The following is a 10,525-nucleotide window of genomic DNA, read 5'->3' on the forward strand; positions in this document are numbered from 1 at the left end:
TGAACCAGGGTTTCTAATAAAACTGAATATGATGCCTAGTGAAGCAATTTATTAGATGGTTTGACTCTATATTTACATGAAATTATTATAATATGTTGCTTATCTCTGGTACAGAATGTAGTCATTGATCCTACATAGTGATTAGTTCAGTCTACAGACTTGAACTTGATTCTATACATGCAGCTGAATAGTTTTGTCATGTCTCCTTTCCCAAGATTTGGATGAAATGTTTTTTAAAATTTCTCCTGTAAAAATATAGCATACATCTTCAAAAAGCCATAAAACAGTCAATATAGGATTTTTTATGCTTCTATATGGTTTTGTTTGCTTTTTTAATTCAATAATTTAATTGTCAACAAATATATTAAGAGAAAAAAGGTATGCAATTTACGTAAATATTTACATCTCAAGCCATTACAACATTTGCCTAGTCTTAGAAAGAAGTATTGTGGAAGAGTTGGTTCAATGTAGGTTTTCAAAGCTGTTTCATTTTTTTATCTTAAAAAGAGAACTAATTCAAGTTATAAATATTAATAAAGTCATACACTAAAAGTAGAGCTTAAAAAAAGTCAGCCAGTGTTTTTCTTCAATTCTTTAAAGCACACAATCTAAATATATGAGAAAAATTCTTGGCTCTTTATTCCTTTCTTTGCTTTATCCTAAGATTAAAGTTGCAGATTTTCCTTATCTAAGCACCATTAGAAAAATGTGTGCAATGTTCAATAAAATTGTACTACATTAGTAATTGTGAAAAGCATTCAATAAGTGGCTTTAATATTAAGCATGTTTAGCAAATATGCATAAAATTATATTAAAACTAATTTATTCACAGAGGACTAGTTTTCTAAATTTGACTAAGATACATTAAGGCACCAATTTTGGTACATACCTTCATTTTCTCTTTCCATTGCTCCACAACTGGCACATTCAGAAGCAAGAAAGAAGATTGCATGCATTGCTCTATTAATTAGGGAAAAGTGAGCAATAAAAAATCTATTAAGAATATAAATTGGAAAACATTGCATATATATTAGTGATAGCATTGTGTAGTGTCATGATATAAATAGCCCATTAATTAGCAATGGCTTATTATCCACCAAAATTTTTTTTAAAAAGCAAGCTATTTTTAATATTTTTAAATTAACTCTAAGAATTATTTAAATAACAATCAATGAGCACTGAATGAGCTTGCTATATATCCAGCATAATGTTTAGCTACGCTCGAAACAGAGTTTCTTACTTATTTGGTTTGAATTTATCCACCAAGTTTAATAAATCTTTTCGAAAGAGTATCTTTGCGCAAAAAAAAAAAAAAAAAAAAAAAAATTCTGTTTGCATAATCCTCTTAGGGATATAAGTGAAATAACATAAGTAAATTACTGTATTGTATTATGAACAAATATATGGGGCAGGGTGTGGCAAGGGTATTAGTATCTGAATATATTGTTGTTATTCCTAGCCACATTGTACCTCTTTTAAAAAGTTGATATTCTATCAGCCAACATTTAGAAAAGTAGTTTAAAAGTTTGAACACAGTATAACTTTCAAAGGTATGACATAACCATTCTTGGTCTTCAAAAAAAGAAATCTTAAAAATACAAAAAACAGAACATTCTATGCTGTAATGAACATAATCTTTACTAAAAATATAGTACGATTTCTTAATACAAGTTCTTAGAGAGTTCCTCCACATGGGTCGATGACATCTCATGAAAGCATAATTTGATCAAATGCTATCTGCTATAAGAACAATATGATACACCACTCTGAAGGTGGGAAAACCTAGAGGTACATTTCATAGAAACCAGAGGAATACATGATTTTTACATCCTTCAGGCAATGCTCCACACATATTGTTTCTTTGAACTAAGCTTTTGATAAACACTGAATGGTTGTAAGCTTGAAATTATCCCCCCTGGCTAATGCCTGGAGTGCAGCTCTCTTCTGCTGTTTGTTGAAATCTGCCTCATGTTCCTGACTAGATATGCTGGTTGTATAAAGTTAAGGATGCTTTTATAAAAACTGAAAAGGCTAGAAAGAGCACAGGATAAAACACTGATACGGCTCCCATGACTGGAGGAACACCAGGGTCCTTAGTCTCGCACCAATTTAGGTAAAACGAAATGGACACACGTGGAGTGATTGTAAGGACCAGAGAGTTTAATAGGCAAGAAAGAAGGAAGTCGCTGCCCCATACATAGACGGAGGGAGAGGGGCTCCAAGCGGAGAGAGGAAACCCTGAAGGCAGGGAAGACAGCCAGTCACATGAGGAGGCTGGAGGAGGAGGTGTCTGATTTGCATAGGGCTCAGGGGATTGGTTTGACCAGGCATGTCATTCACGTAGCCCGTGAAAAAACTGGCCCTCCCACCTTGGCCTTTAATATGCAAATACAGGGTGCCCTGAAATTCTACAAACCTAGGAATATGTGGGGACGGCCATGTTGTCAGGCACATGTGGGGGCAAGAAGATGGTGAGAATTGCCATGTTTTGGTGGACCCAGTCTCTAATGGCCTATATTTGCATATCAAGGCTTGCGGGCCTGACTCTAAGAACCAGGCTTTCCTGCTAGACAAGAAACCTTCCTGGAGCTCCAATAAAAGAAACAAACTTCCTAAGGACCCCTTTTCCTCTCTATCAGCCTAAAATGATTGCTTAATGACTCCTTTAACAATACCATGCATATTTCCCACATTATCTCTATTCTGAGTTGTCAAGGAATGTCTGCATGTAAACATAAGATTTGCATTTAAAAAAAAATATTATCACCTGGTATTGCATGCCTGTATCCCAGTTACTTAGGAGGCTGAGCTGGAGGATCACTTAAGCCTGGGAGTTTGAGATTACAGTGCATTATGATAACACCACTGCATGGGTAACAGAGGATGACCCTATGTCTCAAAATAATAATATTTTAATAATAACAATGATAAAATAATAATTATCAGTAGACACACTAAGCTATTAAGTATGCATATTGCTTAACTGTATGTAACATGAACAAAAATATTTTTGTATAATTTTTTTCAGCCAATAGTAATAGTGCCAATCTTCAAATAAAGTCATATCAAAATAAAATATAAGCATAACTTGTTTGGAAGAAAAACATAATAATAAATAAATAAGTGTGGAAGTAGCTGTCATGAAAAGCAGGAAAGCACTACAATGGAAAATGGATGATGCTATATTCTAGTGGTAAAAAGTGCAGATTTTGGAATCATAATACCTATATTCAAATCCAAACTTAGGTAGTCAACATATTAAGCCTCAGTTCTTTCACCCAAATATCAGATTGATAATTAATTTGAGGCTTAAATAAGATAGTATCTGAAAAGTATTTGACATGGTCTATGGAAGGAATTGTTGCAAAGTTAAGTTTACAGTCAGGAGATACTAAAGGTGGACAGTAGGAAATGGCAATTATAAAACATCTAAGGTTAACATTTACATCAAACCAAAGTTAATAGAATGATCACTAAATGAATTGAAAATGTATCATGGGGAAAACAAACAAACTATTAAACAAATAACTATCAGTGGAAAGTAGACTCCCTAAAGAAAAATAACTTCCTGTTTCTGAACTTTGAGAGGCCCCTCTGTATACCTTGTAGGAAAAGCTTCTCTTAAAATCTAAGTTAGAAACTTATCAGGTAACCAACAAGCCCCAGGCACATTTAGGTCTCTGTCATTCTTCTCATTTTGTTAAAATGCTGACTGTACATAAGATCCATTTATACAGCAGAGAAATCAGACCAAATTTTTACCACATAAAACAATAGACAACCCAGGATTAATATGCATATGAAGGAAATTCATGAAATAAAAAATAAATTTAATAACATAAAATTAATAATAAAATAAATCTCAAAGGAAAAATTTTGAGGTAATTCTGAAAATCAAGAGCAAATCGCTGTCTATCAAATTAAGAAGAACTAATAATAAGAAAATGCCCTTGAGAATTTGTTTTAATGTTTAGAAATAACAAAAATTCAATCTCTGTTGGAGATTAAATTTGATATTTCTCAAATCACAGAGCAAATCACAAATAGTTGCAATATATGAGATAAACTTAGAAATATAAAAACTATTCAGGACATACAACACTCATCTAATATGAATGCAATTAATGAGAAAGAAAATGGAGGTGGAACCTATCAAGACAAGAATAAACAAAGGTTTATTCTACATTTTCAGATCCTCCTACATTTTCAGAAACAAAAGATCCATTGAAAATAAAACAGTGTAAATAAAAAGAAAACTAAAATTAGTCTTAAAATTTTGCAGTGGGAATGAGCAGTTAATAATACAAAATGAAAAATACAAAATAAATGAGAAATAGGATTTAAATACGTAGACAATAGAATAAAAAGAAAAAGAGCCATAAATTCTAAGTTCTGAGACTAGATAGATAGATAGATCGATAGATTCTATTAATTATCTCCAGAGCAACCGAGATACAGGCATGCAATTATATTGATATATATGTTTATATATATATATTATTTATATATATGTTTATATATATATTATTTATATATATATAATATATATATGGAGAGAGAGAGAGAGTGAGAGAGTAATCCCACCTTATCCATGCAAGATATATTCCAAGACTCCCAGGGGATTCCTGAAACTGTAGATGATACCAAACCCTGTATATACAAGGTATTTTCCTATACATACATAACTATTATAAAATTCAATCTATAAATTATATAGAGTAAGAGATGAACAACTGTAAACCACAGATAAAATCCTAAGCTTCCCAGCTGACTGAATGGATCACCCCTTGGCCAACAGACTCTAGAGAAACCTGAAAACCTATATTCCTGGCAATGATGGGAAGGGGTTCATACACCCCTTGTTATATTCCCTTCCAGCATTAAGGTTAAAATAAAAGATCAAAAGATTGACAAAGCAGACTCTTTATAGCAATAAGATACCAAATTATAAACACGATCTAAGGACATGAAAGGCAATGGTTAAGTCTGTTGTGGGAAGTCAGGGACCCCGAACGGAGGGACTGGCTGGAGCTGCGGCAGAGGAACATAAATTGTGAAGATTTCATGGACATTTATCTCTTCCCTAATAATACTCTTATAATTTCTTACGCCTGCCTTACTTTAATGTCTTAATCCTGTTATCTTCATAAGCTGAGGATGTACGTCACCTCAGGACCACTATAATTGTGTTAACTATACAAATTGATTGTATGTGTGTTTGAACAATATGAAATAAGTGTACCTTGAAAAAGAACAGAATAACAGTGATTTTAGGGAACAAGGGAAGACAACCATAAGGTCTGACTGCCTGTAGGGTTGGGCAAAAAGAGCCATATTTTTCATGTTGCAGAGAGCCTATAAATGGACGTGCAAGTAGGAGAGATATTGCTAAATTCTTTCCCTAGCAAGGAATATTAATATTAAGACCCTGGGAAAGGAATTGCAATCCTGGGGGGAGGTCTATAAATGGGCGCTCTGGGAGTACCTGTCTTATGTGGTTGAGATAAGGACTGAAATATGCCCTGGTCTCCTGCAGTACCCTCAGGCTTACTAGGATTGGGAAATTCCAGCCTGGTAAACTTTTGGTCAGACTGGTTCTCTGCTCTCGAACCCTATTTTCTGTTAAGATGTTTATCAAGACAATACGTGCACCGCTGAACATAGACCCTTATCAGGAGTTTCTGATTTTGCCCTGGTCCTGTTTCCTTAGAAGCATGTGGTCTTTATTCTCCTTTTTGCCCTTTGAAGCATGTGATCTTGTGACCTACTCCCTGTTCTTGCACCCCCTCCCCTTTTGAAATCCATAATAAAACTCGCTGGTTTTGCGGCACAGGTGGGCATCATGGTCCTACCAGTATGTGATGTCACCCCAGGCAGCCCAGCTGTAAAATTCCTGTCTTTGTACTCTTTCTCTTTATTTCTCAGCCAGCTGACACTTATGGAAAATAGAAAGAACCTATGTTGAAATATTGGGGGTGGGTTCCCCCAATATAAGTTGTACCCTATAAACCATAAAATCTCATTAAATAGGTATTTTATTAATCTTGTATAATGTGGCTTACTTCAGTCTTGACCCTTTTATAAGCATCACATGATATGACAGATAGCAGACCCTGAAGAAAAAGTGTTTTATCCCCAAATATGTTTCTTTGTCACCATTAAAATGATCCTGCATAGCTATGTTTTCTGGGAGAAATTTTCATCTGTGAAAAATCTCCAATAATGCAGCCAGCCCTTCCCTATTTAGGTCTTTCCTAAATCTAGGAGACTGTGACACCTTAAGAAACCTGAAAAGAGATATTTACCATCTATTCTTTCTAAGAGTTGTAAAATTTACCTCTGAGGTTTCATCTACATATCATGGGCCTTGGCCTCTACAACCCCCTTATTTTAACTGGAGCATTCCTTTCTACTGACTTCACGTCTTTAGACAGTAGCTTAACTCATTCAACCAATTGTCAGCTAAAGAATCCCTAAAGTCGACCTATGACTTGTAAGTCCCAGCTTTCTACATCCCACCTTTTCAGGCCAAACCAATGTGTACTTTCCATGTATTGATTTGTCTTTGACTGTAACTCTTGTCTCCCTAAAACATAAAACCAAACTGTAACCTGACTGCCTTGGAACCATTTACTCAAGGCTTCCTGAATTTGTGTTTTCTCTGAGCTGTGGTCACTCATACTGGCTCAGAATAAACCTCTAAAATATTTCACAAAGTTTGGTTTTTCCATTAACACAACAACAACTAATAATAAGCTAGAAAAAGTATAATAATAAGGGTTATGTGAATGTAGTCTCTCTCTCAACATATTTTGTGATGTAACTGAAGCCATAGAAAGCAAAACTGCAGACAAGGGAAGAATGTTGTATCTTTACAAGCTGAAATATCAACTGAAAATATAGAAAAATAAGTACATTTTTAGACACTTATTAAAACACAGATTCATCATATGTAAAAATATATTTACATGTATTTATATGTATATAAATTCTCAAGTAATTTGTTCAGAAAATATATATGAGTGTATATATATATGTGTATATATATTTATATTTATATATCCTATATATACATATTAGGTAATTTCTTCAGAAAAAAATTGTGTATAATATGTGTATATGTATGTATCAGGTAATTTCTTCAGAAAACATATATAGTTATATATGTATACTATATATGTAAGAAATATATCCTTTATATTTTCACATATACATAAAGTAATTTCTTTAGAAAAGGTATAGATAGATAAAAAGATAGAGAGATAGATAGATCTTTTCTGAATAAAATACTTGATAATGTATCCCAGTAAAATAAGAGTGAAAATCTAGACGGACCTTCAGCTTAAAAAATAGTTGATTTGGCTCAAAGTCAAAATAAATCCAAGAGAAATATCTATCTCTAATTAGGAGGTGACCAGTCATAGGAGGTCAAAATTTCCACTAACAGCCATTTGAAAAATGAAATACATGTGTAAAAATCATAATTTTAAAGGCATCATGTTTCTGTGGATATAACAACAACAAAAACATACAGAATAAGTATTCCAGAAAGAGCAAAAAGAAGTAAGGTGAGCTAATAGCAGGTATCTCCACCCTGTCCCCTTTTTTGCCTTTGAGATCATTTGTTTGAGTTAAAGATGGAGAATGAGATCCCTAGATATTAATGGCAACTTGGAACATCTGTCCAATAATCCCCAAAATATTTAGATGGTTCCCTTTCCCCAGTACACATTTTCTGAGTAAATGGTCTGGTAGGGTCTCTTGGTGGAAGGATTGGATAAATCACTATCACACACACTTACTATTGTGATGCAGGGACCTTAGTGCCTAGAGATTGAGGATCCAACCTCTCTTTAAATTGTTCTTTTTTTTTTTATAAAAGCTGGTTCAAGTCAATGATTTGGCTTGAGTAATTACTTCTCAACCTATCAATTATTTTATTTATTTATTTGCTATAATGCTATGATCTGAGTGTGGCACCCCAAAATTTATATGTTGAAGCTTAATCACCAGTGTGTTAGTATTAAGAGGTGGGATCTTTAGGAGGCAATTAAATCATGAGGGCAGAGCCCCTATGAATGGGATTAGTTACTTATAAAGAGGTGCGAGGGAGCTGTTTGTCTTTTCTGCCATGTCAGAACACAGCAACAAGGTACCATCTATGGAGTAGTGGATGAGGCTTCACCAAATATCAAATATGCTGGCACCTTGATCTTGGGGTTCCTGTCCTCCAGAACTGTGAGAAATAAATTTTTATTATTTATAAATTACCTAGTCTAAGGTATTTTGTTACAGCTGCAGGAATGGACTAAGACACACACCATTGTTGGGTAGCCATCTGTATTCCCAATTATGTTGCAATAACCATTCCCTAAAATTCTTCAGGTCAAGTGTTTCTGGCCACAGTTACAATGCCATTATTCATTATGGTAATGGATTTCTTCTGACAGGTGAGCTCTGCTGTGTAGACCTCTATAATTTTGTAATTCTCTATTTGTTTTGCTAGTGGTGAGCCTAATACTACATCATCCTACCATCCCTGGAGTCATCTACATAGAAAGCAGGCACCACTGTAGGTCTCAGTGATGCTTACACCCTTGTCACCAGAGCATTTCTCATCACTCTTGTGAATAGACTAATTTTAATGTCCTCAAATGGAATGCAGTTATCTGGTGAGCTCTCTAATTTCACTAATCTAGCATGTCAACTTCCCTGAGTTTTCTTAATCCCTTCTACCACCATATACCATGGCTGTTCTATTTCTGCTTCACCTAATGTGGAACATTGCTTTTTCCAAGATTCCAAGAGCCATTCTCACAGTATGGTAGCACTAAATCCACAAGTCCTTGTCAAGAAATTAGTGCTATAACATGGGAAAATTATTTACTAATGATAAACATTCACTTATTACCCTATGTTCTAAGCATTTGATCAAGTACCTTCAGACCCAGTGCTTTGTATAGTCCCTGGGCTCCCGCTGTTACATGGTGGTTAGGTCTTGAAAGTCCTCCAGGATACATTTACTTTCACTTTTCTTTTTTTATAGATGTGAACTGATACTATGTGATCTGGCTTGAGTAATTATGTGACATAATTATAATGGTGGACAGGAAAGGAGATGGGTTTTATCTTGAAGAAAACACATGTTGTCTTGTAAGCCAGATCCTTACTTCGTCTTCAAGCTCGTAGGGGAGTACAAGCTATTAGGAAAATGAACCTCTTCTTTAGGCACCACATTTACAATAAATCTGAGGATTCAATATTTTTATATGCACACCTGCAATTGCCCACATCTCAGGGTCTCAATCCTTCTTAATGCCTACAAACTCAGGGTCTTGGCTCTTCCTGATCAGACCTGAGTGCTTGGTGTTTGTCAAGATTGAGAATTCACATTTCTTCAGATCTCTTAATTCATATACAGATGGGACTTGACTCACATTGGGGTTACTCACTAATAAACCCATCGTAAGTTGAAAATATAAGTTGAAATGCATTTAACACATTTAACCTATCAAACATCATGGCTTAGCCTAGACTACCTAAAATGTGCTCAGAACATTTATGTTAGCCTACAGTTGGGCAAAATTACCTAACATAAAGCCAATTTTATGAAAAAGTATTGATTTGCTCATGTAATTTATTGAATACTGTACTGAGAGTGGAAAACAGAGGTTGTAAGGGTACTCAAAATATTGCTTCTACTGAATGCTTATCACTTCCATACCATTGTAAAGTTGAAAACACTTAAATTGAACCATTATAAATTGGGGACTGTTTGTAATTAAATCCTAGGCTTGAATATCAGCTACTTTTTGCCCTCTAGCTGTAGGAAATGATAATCTCTTTATGCTATCAAGAAGCTCTTCTCATTTTCACTCTTAGGCTTTAATTGGTGATTAGTCATCCTTAACATTTTATTGTCTTTCTTCAATAAATCACTTTTCTCTGGAAACTATTATCTAATCCCATGATATTTATAATTAGAGTTTTTCTCTAAAAACTCTACATTTCTTTTATCCACTAGCACATTTTTTTTTCAACTGGTATTCCATTCCAGTGTTCCACAGAGTAACATTTTAGAAATTACTGCCACAAGCCAAGGATTATTATTGTTCCACCTACTACCAGTGCTTTGCTCTCATCGCCAGCCCACCACTGAATGATCTAGCTCCAAATTCTGGCTTTGCAGTTGTTTCTTCAGCTTACTTTTATTTTTGACTTTTTAAGATTTTGTTCCTTAAGAAATGAACACAGAGACAGACTCTGATACAAGAAGTTCTGGGGGGAGTTCTTCCAGGGTCAACAAATGTGAGTGAATGACTATAAGAAATACAACACAATTGGGCACAGGAAGACAGTGAACTTCCACGGAGTCGATCAACAGCCTCAGCCAATTCCACAGGTACCTTTGTACCTGAGAAGGCTCTTCAGAGATGTACCAAATGGAGGCAAGCCAAGACCTTTATATTTTCACAATAGTCATTAGATACGGGCTGCATCCAAGAAGGGCACACTACTTTAGAAG

This window comes from Pongo pygmaeus, chromosome 14, assembly GCF_028885625.2.
Source record: "Pongo pygmaeus isolate AG05252 chromosome 14, NHGRI_mPonPyg2-v2.0_pri, whole genome shotgun sequence".
In the NCBI taxonomy this organism is placed as follows: Eukaryota; Metazoa; Chordata; class Mammalia; order Primates; family Hominidae; genus Pongo; species Pongo pygmaeus.